Source organism: Pholcus phalangioides, unplaced genomic scaffold, assembly GCF_987345545.1.
Source record: "Pholcus phalangioides strain wild (caught in Gottingen) unplaced genomic scaffold, Ppha-v1.0 ptg000020l_1, whole genome shotgun sequence".
NCBI classification, from domain to species: domain Eukaryota; kingdom Metazoa; phylum Arthropoda; class Arachnida; order Araneae; family Pholcidae; genus Pholcus; species Pholcus phalangioides.
The window spans coordinates 11,507,341-11,531,601 of NW_028301613.1; the positions used below are offsets into that span (position 1 = coordinate 11,507,341).

At 41.4% G+C, this 24,261-nt stretch overlaps 1 protein-coding gene across 2 annotated transcripts in view; it reads right to left on the reverse strand.

The window, feature by feature from the left end:
* The window catches only part of LOC149070966 (ankyrin repeat and fibronectin type-III domain-containing protein 1-like), a 310,181-nt gene extending 289,892 nt beyond the window's left edge, over positions 1 to 20,289 (reverse strand). The window contains exon 1 of one of the 2 annotated variants that reach the window (XM_089248733.1): positions 19,956 to 20,289. The gene's annotated coding sequence lies outside the window, so the exon portion shown is untranslated. Of the gene's footprint in view, positions 1 to 8,953; positions 9,237 to 19,955 lie in introns of those variants that run through there. The other variant, XM_089248732.1, reaches the window with a different exon arrangement.
* Between the last annotated feature and the right edge of the window lie 3,972 nt (positions 20,290 to 24,261).

Below are 24,261 nucleotides of genomic sequence, written 5' to 3' on the forward strand. Positions count from 1 at the left end.
TATGCACTGCAAGATTAAATAAAAAAATTGGACATTCATACTTTGAGTGGCCATATTTGATCGAGGAAAAATACGGGATATCACTAATTGCAGTAAAGTAGTAAAATTTTTGACAGGTCCGCTTATTAATGTTGATAAAATTGCTGAATTCCGGAGAAACAAATGACTAGCGCGAGTTCCAGTAAAATAAAATGTATTTCAAGGAAAAAAAATGTTCGGCGTGTGCATATTTATTTCATCGAGAAGAAAGAATACGGGGACATCACCGGTTGTGACCAAAACATTTGCCATAAGTCGGCAAAATCGCATACTGTAGCTAAATTCAAATTTGCTGGAAAGCTACCCTACAGCTACCATGAAAAGTATGGCCTACCCAAGAATGGAGCTGACAAAGCTCTGGGCCGGGACGATTCTCATTTTTTTCCATTCTATGAATCCATATAGCGCCTGACTTGGGTATATACCATATACTAATATAGGCTACTCGAGTCTGGCCTGGGGACCCGGCAAACTTCATTGAAGGCCTGGGGAACCTTCATTGGTTTTATGCTGAATTTTGTACACCCAGTATATACAGGGCCGTAATTTCAACTTCTTCCAGGGGGGGGGGGGGCAAAGAACATGTACTCAATGTACATATATATATCGTTTTTAGTGTATTTCAAAAAGCCGGGGCCTGCATGACGGGCCTGCCAGTGTATCTCTTGCACTGAAGAGAATCCTTCATCCATTCCTGGCCTGTGCCGAGATCGTGGGAATTCTCGTAAAAGTTTTGGATTCGTCAAGATATTTATAGAAAACATCCGATTCATGAATATCATTTCATGTGGATTTCAGTGCATGTTTCTAGCATGCGTTGCTTTCAGTGTCGAGTACATTTTTTATTCCGTGGAATGGTGATATACGGGATGATTATAAATCCCGACATATGGGCCCCTAACTTACATATCATTCACAGAAACTGAATGAAATTTTGGCATAAGGTATTTTGAGGTATGCGCTCAAGAATGATATGGAAAACAACAGTGTCACTCTAACAGTTACGGTTACAGTGAGAAAATTTCGAAAATATCAAATGGCAACACCAAGTTTTTTGTATTGGAATGCGATCTCCATCCTGAAAAACACTAAATAGCGTTGGAATGGCACCTGTAGCACGAAAATCCCCGGAGCTAGGCAAGGAAAAAGTAAAAAGGACTTTGCCGTGCATTATGCTCGTTTCATTCGTCACACCGTTTCTTCGGCTGAGATCCCAGCCTGATTAGTCCTCCACAAGGTCATGTGGAAAATTTGTGAAACACAATAAAATGATGTATTTTATGCTGCTTCTCTGTCCTTATTGGTTGTCCTCACTTTTAGCCTATCTACCGCCGGTGATTTTCATGCTACAGTTGCCGTTCGAACGCTATTTAGGGTTTTTCACAATGGAGATCGCATTCCAATACAAAAAACTTGGTGTTGCCATTTGATATTTTCGAAATTTTCTCACTGCAACCGTAACTGTTAGAGTGACACTGTTGTTTTCCATATCATTCTTGAGCGCATACATCAAAATACCTTATGCCAAAATTTCATTCAGTTTCTGTGAATGGTATGTCGGGATAGTTTTTTTATAATCACCCTGTATTATGTACTACATATCCTTCAGGTCTCTGATACAGTTGAGCTCCAATTTTAATTGCTTGATAGTGCCTCCTTAGACGAAAAGAAAGGATACATTTAATGTTAGTTGGCTTTTCAAGGACGATTATAAAACATCTTTTCATCTTATACGAAAGAAAGCAAACTCGTTGAATGGCACCACTCGTATAATTAGCTTATACACCACGCCGTTCAGAGAAGCTCTGTTCACAGAAGCTTTCGGGTTCTAATTAAGTATGCAAGCTTCATCCTGTACTAAGGCCGAGATTTCACACTATAAAATTTTTAGAAAAGTTTTATAAAACTTAAAAAATGCAACCAATAAGCGCTTTGGTTAGATTCACTCCAATGTAACCAATGTAATGAAAAAAGCAACCCAATGGTTATTATATATTACATTGGTTAGATTCACTCCAATGTAACCAATACGCTTATTGGTTGCTTTTTTCAAGTTTTGTAAAAGATCTTTCAACAAACTTTTATAGTGTAATCTCGGCCTAAGACAAGAGCTATCAACATTTTCAACTTCGTCGTTAACATTTTTTTCGATTTGTCAAGCCTGACATAACCTATTGAGGTTTCGAGCAGCACCAGCTGGAACTCATGTTCTTCTAGATACATTCATTCACTTTCAGGTTGCAATTCCTAAAATGTAACCCGCTTCGTAACACACCCCTTGACGATATGGTGATAGACCGACGGTTTTGTGAGAGCGGGACTCTGCAACGTGGTGGAAAACAGGAAAAGAATCGATATCTTCATTGTCGCATTTTTCAGAGAAAGCGTCCGGGCTGTTTGAATCTGGTCTAAGGATGAGTCTGGTCTAACACAAAACAAACCGGTTGTTTGAAATCGGTGCTTCAAGACGAAATTAATTTTTTTTTCATTTCGTCTTGGAGCGAAAGATTTATTCGACAATTCAGATTTATTCACGAGTGCATTTTCCATAAGTTTGACTTCGAATGAACTGGTAAATAACACAGTAATAATCTTGGTAGACACGTTCGATCGGTTCCTTGGAATTCGGCATCGAACGTGTGAATAGTGATGCGGACGTTAACGATTGGACACGTCAGGAGCAGGTGTTTCAATTGTCACAGGATATTGACACAAATTAATGAGCTCCACACACTGGAGATTTCAATGTTACGCCGCCGCCGTGATTTAATTTAGTTTGATGACGCCACACACACACACACGCCAATAACCGCTAAAGCGAGTTTCCTTGCTGCGTGGGTATTGCAGTGCCTTCCATATTCCGGAGAGAAAAGGGCAAGAATCGGTCCCTGCGTTGATCAGCTGGCAGTTGTAGCCTCAACTTCGAGACAATTTCTTCGCCTTTATGTAATGTCATAACTAGAACCCAAAAGTTCCAATAGATAGTTTAGTGTTTTGGGTTCCTTTTTTTAGTTTGAGAGTTCTAGCACACATTCAAAAGGAAAATTTATTTTATAATTACAATTCACTCGCTGCTAGGTGGCAACACCATGTAGATGGAACCGTTTCTAGGCTGCGACTACAGAAAACACGACTCGATTTTTTGAGAATCACGCAGGACATCAATGGTTCCATCTCATCTTTAACAAGTTCACAAAACAATGAGTGAGTTATATCATTATTTTCGTATTATACCTGAATAGCCACAAAGGCAAACAAATTATGATATATTTTAAGAAATGTGCGCCCTTGTGGCGCACAACATTACAAACATTTTTTGAGAAACAGTATTAAAACTAAAAGCTTATTCAAATAACTCTCGAATGTTGCTGCATAAGTTATTTAGCATTTATACGGCCCTCGCAGAAGTTATTCGGCATTTAGACAATATTCAAAATAGTTATTCAGCATTTATACGGCCGTCAATGAAATTATCCAGCATGTAAACAAACGTCAAAAAACCTTTTCAGCTTTGATCCTACCCGAAAAAAATCTTGTCTTGATCAAATATGGCTGAAAACCGAAAGATTTGTGTATTCGTGGGTTTCTCGGTTATGGGTTCGATTGCTCTGTGGGAAGAGCACAAAAACCCTCCTTTGTGCCTCGAAGTCGAGAAAGTATGGATCAACTTCAGGGTGTCGACCACAGAGATTGATCCAGGGATTTGTTAAAGCTAGGGCCATACTCGTGCCAAGAAAAGTGTGGAGCCGGAAGAGGCAACGAGGGGATCGCCCCCACAGGAGCCAAATAAATATAAGGGAAATTTGTCTGTTCCGTAAAACGTTCTGTTCCGTTCTGCCTTCTTTCCATTCGAAGTTGAATATTTTCCTCCGCTCTATTCACAGCTGCATGTCTGGTTTGGCTTCATTCGCAGCTGTAGATGTCTCCTTCGGCTTCATTCACAGCTGAAGATTCCTGTCTCTACTCATACGCGGATCCCGGGTGGTGTGGGGGGGGGGACTGAAACGATCTCCTCTCCCAAGAGCAGAACAATATGGGAAATCTGTTAATCCCATAAAATACGGGATGATCCAACGAGCTTACACAATTCGCTCCTCTCGACACATCGTCCTGGATCCGCGCCTGGTGTCAAGGCTGACCCGATACGTTCCAAGGTTGGTCTTGACCAAGTAGTGTGGCCACATTGGCAATAATCGTCAAATGTTGGAGACTGGAAGTCCCCATTGGATTGGTATATATTGGGTATATTGAGATTTGGGTATATTTGATTGGGTATATTAGGTAATGGAAGACGGTTCGAACTGAACGACCACTACCTTCCGTCCCGATCTTCAAATCTGTCTGACCACAAATTGGTCGAAGAAGGCCAACAGCAACAACACGGAGCGTGTTCTGGAAGTAAATATTGGTCAAGGTGAGCCAGTGTGTAGGAAGCATTCCAATATTTCCCTTCCACTGGCAAATATTGGAATCAAAATATTTTCGAATGACTATTGGGCCAGGCTTGCCACAAACTCAAAGTAGGGATCTAGGGATCTTCCGAAAATGTATCAAAACACAATTCAATGCCTCTGATAGAAATGATCGATCCAAGAATCGTGAGTGTTCAGAATCGATTCTCATGTGGAAAAAGAGTGAATCATAGTGTAAACAAACTGTTGCGTAATCTCTTCGTTACACGTTTCCTATCAAAAGAGTAGAAAAAATCATTGGAGAATCCTTGGAACACTTCCTGAAAACCACTGTGTTAGCATGTAGGCGATGTTTACACGCGCAAGTCTCTAATGTGACACACATTCATTTTGTGTGTGTAACTCCAATCAGCTGTTATTTATTCCGTTACATTCTTTCTTTTTTTTTGCTATCCATGGCTCCCACGCTTTGTCAAACTGGAATTGACTGGAAACATCGATTCCAAGGGCACCTCGCGACTGGATTAGTTCTATCCTTGACGACGACAGCGACAGTTTTAATCATTATATTTCTTCAAAATCAGATCTTGACTCTGAGGAACCTCTTGCACAGAGTAAGTATTGTGCGAGTTCCTATACCGAGAAGTTTCGGACCCACAAATTATGGAAGTCCTATGCAAATGTCACTATGGTCTGCAAAGAAATCGCGCCAAAAATACACTATGGTTTACCCAAACCGTTTTACGTCCACAGCAGGGATGGATTCGGGTCACTATGGCACCTAAAAAATTGGTGTAGGCTCCTTAAACTTTCTTTGTGTGGTTACTAGTTCGGACTTAAAATTTGAATTTTTTTTTATTCTGTGTTTAAACAGAAAAAAAAAAAAGACCAATTACAAAAACAGATACACAAATGTATACACAAAAATATACATACACAAAATCAAACACAGAAATTGATTTAAAACAATAAATAGGGGGGGTCAATCGGAATAAGTTTGGCAGCAAGACAACTTTTTAAAGTAATCTTGTAACTCGGTATCAAACATATTTTACTTTAGAGTAAGTTGTGAGGTCTCTATATTTGGTAATTTTCTGCAATCTCTATATTTGTTCAAGCTGGCTGTTGCCAGTCCTATCTTAGCCTAGAGGCCCTGATCCAGGCCATAGTAAGGAATGGCTCAAGTCGTTTGGGACTGACCTGATCCCTCGCTTTCTTGGTCATTCTTCCAGTCACCTAAAGTACCAAAGGATGTTTAGAGGTGTCGCGAGTTCGATACCCGGTTCGTCCTTGTCAGAAAACTTTCCTGACACAGGGGTACAACAAAAATGGCGACATGACCGCAGCAAAAATTGCTACCGCAGGGAGTCCCCCATCGAGGGGTTAGCGCACCAACCTCTCGACGAGTATAAAAAACAAGCCTGCCGTTCAGAATCGGCAATACATTGTAGGTCCCGGTCTAATTAGCCCTCGTGTGCAGAAAATGACCGTGGTGCGACAAAAATGATCAATGACCAGTCACATCATTTCTCACTGTTATGGTCCCTCGCATGCTTTTACACACTCTAGGTCAATCTTATGGTCACTCACATGCTTGCACCGGTTTTAGATCACTCTTTTGGCCACAAACTGACCGTCGCTTTACATGGGCTGAAGTGGGTTTATGGTTTTTACCGCCTGCGAGATACAGATTTTGCCATCCTTCTGCATTCTACTAATTTTCTTGACTATACCTCAAATTTGCCACTATCGCCCGTTGAGGCCCCCCCCCCCCCCCCTCCTGTAAATACGCTTCTGCTACCCCAGCGTACGTAAATTGGTCAAATAACGATCACATTGAGGCATTTATTCAGAAATTCGAATTTATCTTTTCAGAATTTATGAGTGGGTGATATAGATCCCTCTGATGATATAGCTATGAGATTACCACGTTAATCCAATTAAAACGAAGCTAATGTCAAAGAACAAACAGCATCAACGATGCGAATCGCTGAACGAAATACCACGTGATCGATCCGTTAATCTTATTAAGTTTCAATAATCCTCCTTTCTAATCACTTTTGAAAGCTCTCGAAATGTTCTAACAGTTTGATCCGAGAATCAATAATTCGGTTGTAACATCAAATACTTACATTAATATGAATAGCCGTATGGCTATTCATAATAGCCGAACATCAAAGATCAATTTAAACTGGACAGAGAGCAGCAGAAATCTAGTATAGTCAGAATCTACATCAGTGGCTCTCAACCTTGGGCCACAGGTCCCCCTTGCGGATATTCTATGGGAGCCACGAGTAAACAAGTTGAAGGGCATTCGTGACACAGGCTACTAAGGGGCCACAAAGCACCATGAAAAAAAAATCATACTTAAAGAAATTGAAGCTTCGAGTGAAATATAGTAGGAAGAATAGAATGACTATTTTCAAGAATGAAAAAAAACTGTCCATAGAACCAAGGGTTATCTCAACACATGTGCCCACCCGGACACAACCCGAGGCCTTGAATGCGCAGAAGGTGTCTCTTCACTCCTGTGTGTTTTCTTTCCCTTCCCTTCAAACCGAAGCATGCAGACGACAGAGTAGCTGATGCCAAAGCCATATAGCCGCCCTGATCTGATGCGCCTCGCTAGGAAAATACAAATACAACGCCACAACAGGCAAATTGCCCAACGAGGTGGCTGACTTAAGAACATCATGGATCCCCGAGCCATCCTTTGGAGGCCCTACCTACTACTACTACACCACACATGCACTCCATCCCCCCCCCCCAACGAATCGGTACATGCGGGAATGTACGTGTAGTGAAACCTGACGTGAAGTTTTGTTGTTTCTCTGTAATGCTTATGTGTAGTGCTGCCATCTGCCACTAGTTTTTCTAACTATGAGTGAAGTGTTATGATTGAATGATTTATCGTTGTAGGACTGTTGCTCTCTGTGGCGAGACTTTTTGACGGGGAGATCGGCTCGCATTTGCGCCTTGAAGTTGGGAACCACAGAAAACCAACTTCAGCCGACCACCACTGGGGGGTTCGAACCCGGATCCTCGCATCGCGAGTCCGTCACTATAACCACTCGACCAACGCGTAGCGTGATTATGTAACTCGTTTCTGTCGGCGTGAAATAGTCTAATTCGGTTCACGCTGCGCAACAAACCTATTCCTAGGAAAACCCGGCTTTAAGGGTGTTCAAGTTAGGGGAGGGAGCTTAGATGCGAGACAACTCGTAATTTTTATATCATACACCGAATATCACTTCGAGAAGGAGTTCCGTGGAATATAAAAATTAGGTGCCCCTTCGCCTAAGAACACGAAAACTATTTCAAGGATTACACAAGGGCAAAAAGGTCGGAAAGCTTTGCAGTTACAAGGAAAACCGTCGGAAACTGGGCACTAAAAAAATTAGCTTTGCATATTCCCTACTAAAAAATTCAACAATTCATGAATAAAAATAAATAAATGAAATCTCCCCCCCCCCGCATACACCTCTGAATCATGTCTATACGGGACATCAGGACGCCCTAAGGGAAAAGACCCCCCAAACAAAATCGATATTTTGTTAGGCAACTCTGGCCCTCACGAGGGAAAGGCTAAATAAAAGCAAGGGCATTCACCTTTTATAGGAAAGTGCGGGACACTTCATTGTCTCAAAATGTGTCGTGGGCTACTTGAGTATCACTCAAGTGATCTGTAAATGTGCTGCGGATCCCTCAAGTCAGTGTTTATTTATTGTTTGAAATGGTTTTTTTATAAAAAGGTAAAATATCCAAACTATTCTGGGGAGCGACAGATGAAACGTGAATCGGGTAAGGAAGCCGCGGGTGATGAAAGTTTAGGAACCATTAACTTAAGTGAACTGAGACTGTGCTCGGTCGCCAAGGGCCAGTACTCATTTTGCCGCTACCCCCCCCCCCTAGTAATTTTTAAGGGAAAAAAAGAGTAAACTCGGCACCCTTTCTGGCACCCGGATCACCAGAATCCCCCCCCCCACCTTCGCCCTCGGTGAGTTGCGCCCCAGCCTATTTAAGTAATATGGAAATGTGCCGCTTAGTCCGCTTTTACAAAATTATGTTTAAGGTCGCGGGCCACATATGGTGTGTATGTGTGTGACTCCGTGGGGCCATATTTAGTCACGGGTTGGCTTACAAAGATGTTTTTCTGTCAACCAGGGGCGTAGGCAGAAATTTCGTTCGGGGAGAGGAACCACTTTCATTTCGGGGGGGGGGGGACCAGTGATAGAACAATAGATTTGGCCATCTTTTTCCCTTTTTTTTGGTAATTTTCTCACATTTCGGGGGGGTGGGGCAGAACCCCAAGTTTTCCCCCCCCCCCTTTCCACTATGCCCTTGCTGTCAACAAAAATTTACTCTTCTACTACTAGTCCTGTCCTAGAGGCTCTCCAGGGCCATGGTACAAATATTTGATTTGCAGCATGTCTGAAATATTGATAAAAGATGGGATCTTCGGAATAGAGAGCGATTTTAATACTATTAAACGCTGTACTTACATTTCTGGAAAATGCACGAAAATGCGAATTTTCATTAATCCAACGGTTAATCCAAGATGGTAATCCACATTGATCTACACACGCACACACACAAACTCACATTAGCACTCATTTGGTCATCGTTGACCGACCGAGAAAGTTTTTGTTTGGCAAATGAAAGGGATCACTCACTTTCATAGGATGTGAAACGGTGCCCGATGAAAAAACAACGAGATGATGATGGTGGGCCACAAAAGAGCCCTTTCGAAGAAGCAGAAAAAGATGTTATTGCGAAGGCACCAACATCAAACATTACGTCTGGTTGGAGAAGGTGGTGGTGGCGGCGGCGACGAGTCCATCCTTAATAAGATTGGTTCTCTCTCTTAAGGAATCGGGGAGGTGGGGAAGGTTAGAGAAGAGTCGGGGCCAACTTGTCTGGCCGGTGTGGCTTGAATCCGATGTTGATGATGATGCCCCGTGCGTGTGTCTGACTCGAGAGAGAAATGGCTGCAAAAAACAATAAAATAGTGTATAAACAAGACCCGAGAGAAAACGGGACCATCTACTATTGCAGGGTCGCAACTAGGAATCGCACGGGAATTTACTTGGCAAAGTATGCATTTTCGGCTCTTCCACCCTACTTCCTACGGGGACGAGGGATATTTTCTCTTAATAAATTAGATCATACATGCTCAACCCATGGTCCGCGGAGTGATCCGATGTGGCCCACGACGAAAAAGCAAATCACTCAAGCGGACCACAAAAACAATCAAATCACTCAAGTGGCTCGTGGCGCATTTCCAGAAGCTGCCACGGTGCATATCCGGATCACTTAAGTGACCCTAAACACATTTCCAACTCACTTCAATGACCAGTGGCACACATCCAGCTCATCAAGTGGCACGTGGTACATTTGCAGATGTTCTTAGTGGTGGGCCGACTCATTTTCAGATCACTCGAGTGGCCATTGGCAAGCTTCGAAATCACTTGAAAGGGCCACTGCATATTTATGGATCACTTAAGCAAGTGACTCTTTGCACATTTCCAGGTCACTGATTCAACCACGATACATTTCCAGATCACCCACTACACATTTTCAGATCGCCTGAGTGATTCACGGCCCATTTCTAGGTTATTCCAGTGACCCACTGCACACTTTTAGATCGTGATTGACTCGCGGCACTTTCTCAGATGGCCCGAGGCTCATTTCCAGATGATTCAAGTGGCCAGCGAGACGTTTCCAAATCAACGAAGTGACCCGTACTCCCCAAAAGGTTGATCATCCTTAAAATCCTTAACCTTTCCCAGAGCCGTCATTTCAACTTTCTCCGGGGGGGGGGGGGGGGAGCACATGTACTCAATGTATCATTTTATATATATATATATATATAATCATTTTTAGTGTATTTTCAAAAGCCGCCCCCCCCCCCCTGTATGGCGGGCCTGACCTATCCTTTCCCTTCCAGAAGGTCTTCGAAGATGTAGGCTCGTGACATCCGGCAGCAGGACTTTTAGGATAGAATATTCGTCGAGCTCTCATGTCAGATTGTTCACCATGCCCCACTAGAATTATAGGGTAAGGAAAAAAAAAAAAAAAAAAACCCACCGTGTCCCACCCTTGCAGGGGATGTGCTCATACCCCTCCAGAACGTAGAAATGAATACATTGGGAGGCATGGTGGAGATTGCCTCCCCGAAGAACCGAACCATGATAAAAATTTGTCTGTCCCATAAAATACGGGATGATCCAACGAACCTACTCAGTATGTCCACCCTCCCTAATACATCACACTGGCGAAGATTCATGAGATCGTCCCTTATTTTACGGGACACGACTAATTTTTCGCATGTTATCCTGCTTTAAGGAGGGACAATCATTCCCATCGTCCGTGCCTGCAGCGGCCTTGGCGTGCTGATAATTAGATTCAAAAATGTACTTGGCGGTATAAAGCAAGAGTGTCACCCCGCTCCTTCCTCACTCGATCGTTATTTCGCGTTTTAAAACTTCATATTGAGGATTTTCAAAACTTCGATTGGTCTCGTGGAAACCCCCCTTCCCCCGGAAAAATGTTTGGGAGACAGCCGTGCATGGCATCACAAGGGCGGGATTGACTGCAATTTTTTGTGGGAAATAAAAATTTCTCTAAGAGGGCCACACTTAGTTTCTCTGAGCGATGGCCCTTCAGAGAGGAGGAGGCGTAAAAATCGCGTTTAAATCTCAAAATTTACAAAAATGTGAGCCTTGAAAAAAAAAATCAGTGTAACGTTTCTTGACCTAAAATTGATTTAGAAGTCTAAAAAGCACGGTCTTTATCCAGAGCCGCCCTCAAGGGAAAGTGGGTGCGACGCAGGACCGTCCTAAGAGCATCATGGGCCACCGGGCCAAGTGAGTTTTCTGAGGTTCTACCTTTCTGGCTAAAATTGCTTACCCACAAATTAACATGCTTACTCTGGAAAAGTTCAACCAGATATCATTTTTGTGAGGCCCATCTTCTCCTGAGGTGCTCAGGTGGGCCCAAGTGTTGAGACGGACGGCACTGACGTGACAGCGTCGATCAAATTAATGTATCGGAAATTATAGCATTTATCTAGAGACAGACTAGATATTTTTAACTGCGCCATGGATGCCGATCATGTGTGCGCTTCAGGCGCACACATTTCCGACGCCCTCCACATATTTCCAAAACAATGAAATGGCCAACACTTCTCAAAAAATTGAGCACCCTTGTGCTAAATATCCGACATAGGTCTTTCAGCGACGGGGATTTCGCCAATGAGTGCTTTAAAAGTGTATCGAATACTGGCGAGGTTTAATCGTTGTGAACCTAGCCCCGATAGACTAAACATTCCTAATTATTGATTTTATCTCCACTCACCATCTGCAGAGGAGCCAACTTTTGGTTTAGAAGATTCCACGTACACACACAAAGTAAGATATGCGCGCTGTTTCGTACAATACGCTTGCTCCTACTGAGCCGAGATGCACTCCTTCGAGATATGTTATGGGAATTCGACACCATCTGCCCCTACAGATGATTATATTTATGATGACCGTTGACTGAATGAAAACGAGTGTGTACGTGAGGGGAAGAGCGTAACATTCTCCCCCACAGATTTGTTTAATTTCTGTACGACTGTTTTTTCCTCTCCCCCTTTTTATCCCTCCGGAAATGGTCTCCTCTCACCAAAATATAAATAAGAATATATATATATGTAGTCAAACTGAGCGAATGGCCATCTTTTTATTTTCAGCTGCATTGAAAGATCGTATCCTTTTTTGCGGGTTTGTCACATACGAAATCTGGTGGAGATCAATCCAAAATAAAAATTTCTATGGAAAACATACGCACACAGAGACATACAAAAAGAACTTATATACATGTATATATTATTTACAGATACATTTAGAATTATTAATTTACGCTAGGACGACTTATAGCCAAATCGATATTGTTAATTAATTTACTGAAAATTTTGATTACACCGAACCGGCTGCGTTAAAACCTTGAAGCAAACGACACGGAAATGTGTGGTCTGAAGGAGGATGACCCGAGTTACGGCCAACAGACGCCCGAGCTACGGTCCTGACGCGGTGCGGATATGCGTGTCCAGACCTTGCGGAAACAAAACAGTTGGAAGATTGCCTTCAACGTAAAAAATGACCTTACGTGAAATTATGAAAGATCCTGGAGTGAAAATAGACTCAGTTCTCATAGACAGATCAGAGAAGCTTGCATTTGATTCATAAATGAGGGGGTAGGAAGTCGCCCGTCACAAGGAAGCACCAAAAAGAGGTGAAGAAGAGAGACTGAAATAGCCAGAAAATCATGTTTTGTGGAAACAAATATATATATAGCTTGGTATCATATTTATTATTAATAATTTTTGCAAAAAAATAAAATAAAACTCGTATGTTTCAGACGGCAGTGAAAGGTGGAGCTTCAAGTATTACGTAAGCAAATTTTTAGCCATTTTTGACCCCCCTCCCCCACCCCGTCAGCAAAATTTCGTCATCAGCTCTGCCCCTCTGAATCGTAACTCATATTTCCATAAAGGGTGGTTGCTGGCGTAAGCATTATCCAAACCCCCCCCCCTCCCTCCCATCAAGAGTCAGCAAATCGGAACCCCCCCCCCCCCATCGATGATGACGTAATACTTGAAAAGCCCCTAATGGGATGGGTAGCAAGCATCTGCTTCTAATGGTCATTCTTCCTTAACTTTTGAAATTGATCGTCAAACGCATGCTTAAAAAGGTGGTCTTCGACAAAACAATTTGCTACTGATTAGAGAAAATTTAAGAGGACGAAATTTGATATTTCAACATTATAACGTGTCCATTCAAAGATCAGTTCAATCAATCTAAGAAATGTTTAGACTGGCCATCGATGAGTCCTGACTTGAATCCTATTAGGACTGTACGAGCATAGGCAGAGATAGACTTGGAGGTCTGGAGGGGGGGGGGCACGATGATGTCAATTCATATATACATGTATAAATTTGATCAGTCGACTCCACCTTTGTATCCCCCCCCCCCCGTATCTCGCCCATGTGTATGATGCATACTTACGATAAATGTGTTTGTAAATGAAATGCAGTATTTTTTCGACTGTTGATGAATTGAAGAGCTCTATCGAAGAAGCATAACACAGTTTCCATGTTGAAACCCTGAAGAATTTAATTAGATCCATGGAGGATAGATAGTATGTATGGGCATGGCCCCCACATGGGGGGGGGGGGGCTGACAGGGCTCCAGCCCTGGGGCCCGGGAGTCCCGTGGAAAGAACTTTTTGATTTGTTTTCTTTCAGATATATCCCATAGGAAAATAGACAGGACTCTAATATAAATCAAAGCAATTTGTACTCGTATGGACGGATATCTTGAACTACGTACGTTAGACCTCGTTGAAATTTTTTGTAACTATACACATGAACAAGTAAACGAAAAAAAAAACCAGAAACGAAGAAAAGAACATTCCACAAACCCCCCCCCCCCCCCCCGGCTCTCATGGCAGTCGTTCTCCTAGGAAGGAAGAAAAGACATTGTGATGGTCATGGCTACTGAGACGTCAAGGACACCAGAATTTTGTGTGTCCTCGGGGCTATAGCCACTAGAATAAGGGAGGCCACTAGAATAATCCTTATCTAGTCGTCTAGCGTGTGTAGGGACCTACAGGGCTACCGCGCGACCCCTGCTGTTTCAGTTCGTAGAAGGCCATAATGTCTCGATAGAATGAAAATTGGAGTAAACAGACGTCGTATTCCACAGTGAAATTGCCTCTGGGTGCCGATAAAGCGCATGAACCCCCCCCCCCATGGCCCCCACATCCTGTAGCGGGACCCCAAGGCTTGAATCTTTTGCGAGCCCCTCGGTCAGACTTTTAATGGGCCCCTTCTGCTGTTAATTTATAGCGTGAAAAAGCAAAAAAATGATGATAACCGTCCCGGGCCCCAGGGCTAGAACCCTGTCAGCCCCCCCCCCAACATCCTGGAACAGGGGCCCGTAGGCTACGCTCTTCAGCAGACCCCCTCTATAATGAACTAATAGTGTGGGAAAAAAAGACAAAATGACAAGAATGGTCCAGGTCCCAGGCCTGAAGCTCCACCAGCCCCACTCTCGTGGGCGGGTTACGATACTGAGACAGCTTTGCTGCAAGCTTTTGTATACAGTGGATCCCGCATTACTTTTTCCTCCTTGGGTCCTGTGACTCTGGTGCCAACTCTTATTACTGATACTCATCCAGATTTCTCGTTTAAAGCGTTTTCCCGCAAAAAGTACTGTACGAAATGGCTGTAATGACGTGTGTACTGAATCACGTGATTTCGCTCACGGCCCCTCTAGTAACCCCCTCCCTCTCCGAACAAATCAAGGGGTCTTTTCCTTGCTTCTGAAAAAAAAGCTACATTCTGCATCGGCCTTTTTTTTGACACATCTCCCCTCAAAACTTCTATTCACAGACGATATTGTTGAACAGAAAAATATTTACGGTTCGCGTCTGCAAAAATACAGTTTTTCGAAATCTTCTAGTAAAATAGTTGAACGAGTTTGCGTACATAAAGGATTAATTTTGTTCCCACGTAGATGAATCCTACGGTTCTAGCCCAAAAGAACGGTAAGCAAAGCTAAAAATTTGAATTTTTGTTAAATTTTTATTTTGAGCATTAAGAGTTAACTATAATGAATCTATGTCAGAAGAGTTTGGCCCTGCATCGAGGCCAGTTGCGATGTTTGTTGAATTGTGTTTCATAAAGTTCAAAAACGATTATTTTTAATAGGGGATATCTACAAATTACAGAGTAACTTCGTTCATACGTCACTCAGTTATACAACTTTCATGTTTATACAACGTTTAACTTGGGTAGCAATTGTGGTAACAATACATTTTATACAACAAATACATTTTAATGTTAAAATATTTCATTCATTTATTTAACGTAAAACCTCAATTATTCGACGTTTTCACTTCGACTAAAACTCGGAAGCTTGAAAAAAAAGAAAAACGTAATTTATATCCATCAAATGCGCACAAAATTTTTGTATGCAATGAAAAAGTGTTCCTGCAACAGTTCTAGCATATTGTCACCGCAAAAGACATAAATTTTAGGGTGATTGCTGACGTATACGAAAATTGCCAGTGAGATGGCTGATGACCATTTAGAGTGGACAGTTAGGTGATTTGTTTATTGCCTCTTTCTGAGAATACGCAGATGTGGAGAGTCCCGAAGAAATGGGTTTCAATTGTTTTGACGGCCATATGGCCTTTCAGAATTTTTTCTCTCCCTATATTTTCAACGTTATCCCGAGATGGTGAGAAAGTCTACTGTAAGCATTTGGGGGGGTACAGGTCTGCCGAAAATAGGTACACGTGCTCTCAGTAAGTTCTTTCGATCATTTCCTGTAGAACTTTCTTTCGATGTGGTGCTGTGCTTTGCTTGCTGACAGGGCCGTCTTAAGAGCATCATGGGCCTCCGGGACAATTGATTTTTCCGAGGCCCAACCTAGAGAATTCTCGAAAATTTTAATTACTTCCAATTTTTGTGAGGCCCCAGTCTTCTCTTGAGGCCCCCGGGCCTTGCTCGGGTGGGTCCATGCGTTCAGACGGCACTGCTTGCTGACTGTGTCAAATTCGTCGTTCGTAATGTTGGAAAAAAAAAAAAACTCTCTGTAAAAAAACTGGAAATTGTGGAAGAATTCAACAAGAATTTTAAATTGATAACAAAAGTTCATCTTGCAAACAGGCCTGTCATTTAGGGGGGGGGAACAAAAGCACCCCCCACCCGGCTTTTGAAAATACACTAAAAATGGTATATATATATATATACATACATTGAGTACATGTGTTTGCCCCCTGGAGAAAGTTGAAATGACGGCCCTGCTTGCAAACCAGTTGAATATGTTCGTTTCAACTTTTTGAAACGGTTATAAAGTAGAGAAACAACCAAAGAACAAGCTCCTGATTGAAAATCATCTACTGCCAAAAAAAAAAGTCGAGAAGATTTTGTTGCAATTTTCTACCCAATGTCGTGTCCCAAAAGTAATGTTGTGCCAAATTTTATTTCTTTTAATGATTTGAAATGAGATTAAATTTAATGAAACATTTTTTTAGAACAAAATTGGAATGCACACAAAATTTTATAACATTTTATATGTGGGGGGGGGGATAATTTTTTAAAAAAGGCTGTTATTCACTTCGACTTATACATAAAACGTTTTATAAAATGTTTTGACTCGGCCTCTTGAACGTCGTATAAACGACTAACAGAATCGTAAAGTTGCTCAGTTGAATAGATGAAGTGAACATAAATATTTGAATTATTTCAGTTCACACGCACACAATTTTTCAGGCCGGTGCTTCAACCAAGGCCAATGAAAATAGATTTCAGTATTATTTCTAACTCTTTAATTCACTAAATTCATTCATTCTTTTTTGCACGCCTGTAGTGAATCGCCTGGCATATCGGAATCGCTTCGTTTTATCAAAAAAATCATTGCATGGAATAACTTCACGTTAGAGCAGGGCGTCTCAAACTTTTTCCACCTGAGGCGCCCTTTTCCCCTATTCAATGCTTATCCGCGAGCTCCACCGGCTCTCCAGAGCTGTTTAACAAAGAATATTTTTGAAAACCTCACACCATGACAAAGGTTGGAGGCGCACAGTTTGAGAACCCGTGCGTTATAGGAATAATCTTTGATGTTCTAAATTGAAGTTAAACGTTTGGATAGAAATTTTTTGTTGTAAAACACGTTTCAAACTGGTTCTTCATGTGTAGAGATTCTACAGTAGTTTCATTGGGTGTAGTATGAGTATACTTGCTTGCTTGGTGAACAACGAAACTATAGAGATGCGGTGGATATCTTTTCTGAGAGAAACTAAGGATAAATTTGATACTGTGCATGTATATCTATATATATATATATATAATTGATTTTCTGTCTGTGTGTATGTTCTCTATACAAATCCACAATTTTAGATCGATCGTCGCCAAAATTTGGATATATACCAAACGGCCCGGATTGAACGATAGGCTACTTTAAAAGTTCGTCAGAGAAGGGCAGATACCCGAAATGGACGAAAAATCGTCGGGCAACAATGGTTTCTGAGCCACAACAATCACTTTCGGAATGTTTACTTTGGTTACCGTGGTTCCCTAGTAATGCATTTTACACGTGCCTTTACAATGGCTTGTCACTTCTTTAATCCTGCCAGTATTATATATTTATTCCTTTGTAATGGTTTGTCAATTTTCCAATCCTCCCAATAAATGAAGAAAACACGGGCAGCGCCGGGTATCGTAGCTAGTATTATGCATGATAAAATTGCAGTGAAATCTCGATATAACGATATTCTGCGGACGCAACTAAATGCTTGATCAGCTGAGGTAAGCACATATTTTGACATCCCCCCCCCTCCTGTAATTTTGAAGAAGAGGCTGTAAAAGGTGAATTTTGCGCACTCTTCTGGTCCTGGGCAAGATACCTGCTTGTCCTTCCCCCCCCCCCCCAGTTGCGGCCCTGTCGACCATGGATCACGATCACCATTGGCGTATACAAAGGGGGTTTAGGGTTCTAAGTCCCCCAGAGCCGAGATTATAGGGAAAATTATTATAAAATTATTGCAGGAAAAAAGAACGTAACTCCCCACCCTTGTGAAAATGGCAATACGCCTATGGCAATCACGAGTTTCTATGGGAAAACCATATCGCCTAACCAATTCGTTCTCTTAACTGGCCCATAGGGGAGCTCTATTGTATTGCGTAAAATTATATACAAATCACATAATCATATCTCGAAATGTGATAATATTTATCACGCACACACGCAATTATATTTTATTATTTAGTTTGAATATACAGTGAAACCTCGATATAACAATATTCTACGGACCAAAAAAAAAATATTGTGGTAGAGGGATTAAAGAGGTAACATTATTCTCACGTGTGATCAAATTTATGTTATTATCATTTTTTCTATATCGGCATTGTTAATATCATCGGAAAATGTGCTTTTATGTATTTATTCGTTACAAAAAATTGTAATTGATGAGTTTATTTATAAAATTCACTTAGATGTGTATTGTCCCTGTACAGAAGCTTACAGCATAGTGCTTTTGTGTCGTACACATAGTGCAGCAATACAAATAACGTTAGCTTTCGGTGATCATTTAGTGCAAAATATTGATGTCATCAGACGTTCAAAAGAACGAGAACAAGTGGCGAAGTTAAAATTAAATTCAAAACCATTTTGAACAAAATATAAAAAATATTGTTGTAGCGATTTCAAAATTCTCCTAAAAATATCGGATTATAGAGGCGTTTATCATAGCAGATGATGTCGTTGTACTGAGAGTTTGACATTGAGCCAGGCAATTCCAAACAAGATTTGAAAAAAATATCATTCTACATGTATTTATATTATCGATTGTCGTTGTAGCGATGTTTTGCTGCATATACAAATGCCGTATCGTATGCGGGATTTTCTCATGGGGGGGGGCATTCAACTTTTTCTTCTTCCCAAAAGGGTTTTTTTTTTTTACTGAAAAAAAAATACACCGTAATCTTTTCTCAAGGGAGGTGCACAAAATTTTTCAGGGGGGGGGGGGACCCGCGAAAAATCTTGGCCTGGGGGCCCGGCACTAGCATGTGGGGACCATGTGTGTGGGGTTATAAGGAAAAAATGAAAGGTCTATTAGCTTTTTAAAGCCTCTAATATTTGTAATACTGAATTTTCCCTAAACTTTTGAGAACAGCCATTTTTATGCTATAAATATTTCTTTCGCAGAATTTTGTTTCTATAAATGCAAAGATACTTCATCCATTAAAAGGTGATAATTTTACTCGCCGTATTTTTCGTGTTATTTTAAGAAAAAAGTCTATTATCGGAACTTTCGAGACTGACTGTATTCAATCCACTGAAGGGCCCCTGCAATTATTTTTGCCCTTGCCTGGTAATGGTGACCCTTGGCATAATTTTTCATGAAATACAAAAACATACAAAATATAAAATGCATCCCCTCCCCCCACATATGTCATTGGATTCCCTTCCAGGAGCTTATATCTTCAACTTTGGGAAACATGGGGATGAGCGGAAATTTGTATTCTATTGAAATTCCTACAGATGGCGGCACCTGATCATGAGTAATACTATATTTGGGGTTACTAGATTCGAAAACTGAGAAAGGAGGACGCCTGCTCTAGAACTCCTTAATACACAGTATAATGAAGTCTTCTTAGCCTGCTCTAAGACGCCTTCATATACGTTATGTGTATACGTATACACGTATATGTGTATTAAGGAGTTCTAGCCTGCTCATGCACCCTTGATGACGTACGTAATTTTCCCCATTTTCCGCAACAGGTGGCGCCACCTTTCTTCGGGAAAAAATCCCCACCACGGTGAAAAGCAGTCAGTATCCTTCTTGGCCAAACTTACAAGCGGCTTTGTTCTTGGCACTGTAATGCCAAGAAGTGCTGAGCCTACTGTAACTCCGCAAAGAAAGGGAAATATAAAATATTTTGTCACCGCTCACCTGTTTTTCCCCCTTCCTCCAACGCGCAGCAATAATCCACGTTAGAAATCCAAATAATCCTTAGAGCACATACACGTGAAATAATCCAAAATTCACGTTTGAAATCGAAATAATCCACACGTTATTGAATGGGTGGTAAACTCATCATACTACCGATTTTAGAAGTCACGAAAATACGAAATTAAAATCACCAGAAAAATAAATTTCCTCGGGGTATCAAGTTATACTAGGCCTTGGCCCAACAGAAGCTGTTTAACACCGTCAAGAATTTAAAAAAATCGGTGCTGAAACGCGACTGCGAGCAGAATATCCTGCAACAACGCGCGATGGAAGTGAAATGACGGACGTAGTTAAACAATGCATTAGCGTAGAAAACGTTTCGTCCAATCGCTAACATAGGTGCATGCGAATATGCAAATAAGACGTAAGAGGGAACGAAGGGAAATTCCTACAGCTAGAACCATAGATACATAAAAAAAAAAGTTTCCGACTACTTACTTTTTTTTCCCTACTACTTTTTCCGACTACTTCCGGGCCTCAAACGGCTCCGCCCCCGCTCAGACGTCGATTCGCTACGGCCGTTAAAGGGGGCCCCTGTCCGGACTGAAAATATCAACTCTGTTTTCACCATAACCGGAAACATGGCAACATTATTTCACTAAGCGGGATTAAAGCCCTAGCAGACAGAGAAGGCAGTATAATGCAAGCAAGCACAACGAAAATTAACAAACGTTTCAGGGAATGGTCGTATTAGCCAAAAGCCCTGTATAATTATTATTGTATTAAACAAACGTTTCCGAGGTGCCACAGTTGGTGACTTTCTGAAGTGGTCTAAAGAAACTACATGCCACCCACATATAGCTGTTCTGTTTTAGTTGGGAAAAATTACTGTGGCGATCTCTTCCTTTTTTTTGCAGAAAAGTAGCGCCATCTGTTGTGAAAATTGAAGAAAATGATGTCATCAAGAGTACGCGCGTACGCATCCTCCTTTCTCATTGAGGCGACCACCGATGGTTGGAGAATCTTCATTTCCCATCCAACTCCACAGGTTGGAAATTGCCGTATGGCGATATATGACCGGAGTTGGTGCGCGGTAAAGTAGATCACTTAGTGCAGTGGTTCTCAACCTTTGGAAGCCCGCGGCCCGGTTTCATTTATTTTTATAAGTGGAAGGGCCGGTCAAATACACGACTAATGGAAAATGAATGGGGAAAAATGAAACGGCAGATCAGTCGTGGCCCGGTATGAATGATGTCACGGCCCAGTACCGGCGGTTGAGAAACACTGACTTGGTGATCCGTGGCAAAATATATTTTTAAGTGGCCCATGATGCAGTTCCAGATCCCACAAGCGGTCCGTGTCATATTTACAGATCACTTAAGTGACACGCTGGGCTGTTGCAGATCACTCAATCGGCCCGCTGTTCTATTCTAGCTCATTCAAACAGCCCACGGTGCTGTTGTAGCTCATTGAAACGGCCCGCGAAGCATTTCCGCGTGATTTAAATCACGTTCTCAGGTCATTTAAGTGACCCGCGGCACATTTACGGATCACTTGAGGGCCCGCGATACGTTTTCAAACCTATGAAGTAACCCGTACTCTCCTAGAGGTTGAGCATCCTTACTATACACAAAATTCGGTGATTCGCCCCCGTGCCTGTTGGAGGTTTGTTTGTACTCAGCTACCAAAGTGGTTCTTTTCCAGCTGAAGCGGTTTCAATGTCTGCTGGAACTTTTTCTGATTTAATATCATTTAATATGGAATCGATTCAGACATTCATAGCAACATGGCAGCTACGTCACGAGCGAGACGTAGAAATTTGCGTTTATAGGAGAAATATGAATTGCAAATTCCGGGATTTTTTTTCGAGGAAGTGTTTGGCGAGCCTGGAGGGTCGTAAAAAACTCCTATAACTCTTTTTTTTTGGCGGACACCTTAACTGAATAAGCACAGTCCCGTATTTATAATTTCTATATTTGCGAGACTTGTCAGGACACAAGTGGGTCAGGGAACGGAGGAACCTTCATGGATGGTTGACAAAAAATTTTAAGTAGCTCTCTCAGAATGAAATACTGTGCATGTTATTAAACAAAACTATTTCGTGGGACTACGAAGGCGAGATTAATGTGCGAGAAACAGCGAGATCGGACAGCCATGTGAGATTTCTTCCGTTCAACGATGTTTTAGCTAAACCAGTGTTTCCCAAAGTGGGCGATATCACCTCCAGGGGACCGATGGAATGGTCTAAGGAAGACTGGTAGCAGCGATGAATTTAGTATAGTATCTTACGGTTGATTTGGGGTAAAAGATTTAGGGGGAAACTATTTGTCAAACCTTTGCTCAATACATTGTGATTATTAGACCCCCGGAAGCTCAGGAAAAATACCATAAATTCTTTGTTGCCTATTTTCAAACTTTTGTAAAAATGTTTTTTTTTTCCTGCCTTCCATGCCTATATCCACATTGTTTATGTTTGTTCGTAAACTTGAGGGGCCGTATTCTATAGAACTTAGATATTGCTAGCTTCGAGAACTTCAAAATATTTTTTTTTTTTCAAAATCTTCAGCCCTTAGTATGTCCCTTCCTCCCCACCCTCCTGGTATCCATTCAAACATAAATAGGCGTAAGTTACTCAGGGGCAGGAAAATTGCCGTTAAACATTCCATCGCTTTTATACACAGCTTTCAGATAGCAATCAATTAAATCGTCGAATTCGTATCAAGATATTAAAAACAAAAGCAACCCTTCTTTTGTGGACACTCGCGGGACAAAAAAAAAAATTTGTCCGTAAAAGAGAAGTGACCGAATCAAAGGGGTGTTCCTGTATTAATTGCATAATATAGTATTAAAAGTAACTGAAATGGTTTCTTTATTTGAAGTATGAATGAAATTCTGGTATTGTGAGATGCGTTTGAAGTCATGAAAATACGTAAATTTGCCATAGACATGAAATTAATATTACAAAAGAAATGTTATGCAAAGTTTACATACTGAATCTTCTGGAAAAACTGATCAGTTGCAGTGTAGGTCGGTTTTGCTCAGTATTTGAACTCCTTCAAGATGTATTTTAAGCCGAGACTTAATCCAATGATTTTTTGACGTTGCTATTACAGGAAATTTAATCAATATGCTCTGGAATCCTTTGCAAAAATCTTTGATCAAAGCAATAACAATGTTTGTTTCCATAATGTGTACCATTTCTACACGCTTCGTTTGTCAAAATGCCACGCAAGAGTACTCTATAGCAGTTTTTCTTAACCTTTCTTGCCCGTGCCCCCCCCCCCCCTTTTGGGCCAGTTTTTCTCTCGCGGCTCCTCTGCCTTACACGGAGTCTTCGACCCTCAATACAGAAATGAGATCCTTTATACGTATTGAATTTTTTTTTCAGTAAATTTATACTGTACGAAAATTTTGTAAATAAATCCTTTCACTTGCGATTGTAGTTTAAACTGTCGGTGAATACGGCTGTAAAATATCTTAGCTTTTAGTTACTTTATTCTCTATTAATAGCCTTTTTAGTGCTTAAACTTCCGGGCACTAGTGATTGTTATGAAAACTAGTTAGCCCATTTAAATCACGGAAAATTTGCTTGCTGGTAGTTTTTTTTTTTTTTTTTAAACGGTGGTTAAAGGACTCCTTGAACCCCAAGGCTAACTCATCCACCAACTTTAAGTGAGCTGTGACGCATTATCGCTATAGTCAATCGCTGTTCTTTAACGATTAGAAGTCACTTGGAACGACAGAATCAGTTTTTTGTTCAAAGGTGGATGTTATCCATTGCATGTCGTCCCCCGCATGCCAGCACATTCCCACTTTTTATCTCACAGCTCGTTGGATAATTTATTTTGGTAAGTTTTTCCTGAAATGCGAATATTGAAACACATTTTACAAAACATTTTAGCAAGATAACTTCCATAGAGTAAACATTCAAACGTCATTTTCCCCAAGGACATGCACATTCATCATCTGGATTGGGAGAAAAGGGTAATGTAACGACAAATATGGGAAAAAATAGTTTCTCCCGTAAAATACGGGACGGTCCTACGAGTTTATGCAGCTCCTTCCTAAATATCACCCTGGAGATGGTTAGATTCCCTTGTAGGTACTGTATTAAGGGTCTGTTCCGTCAATTGTGCAATGAAATATTTAAAGGAGACTAGTCCTATGAGTTGGGCGTGTTGCACATATCTGCATCTTGGGGCAGATTTTACTCTTCTCAAGCGCACCGCGTTCGACATCTTCGATGGCTTTTTCTAGAAATTGTTCGTGATGAATATTCCCGTATGAACAATAAAACAATCCAACA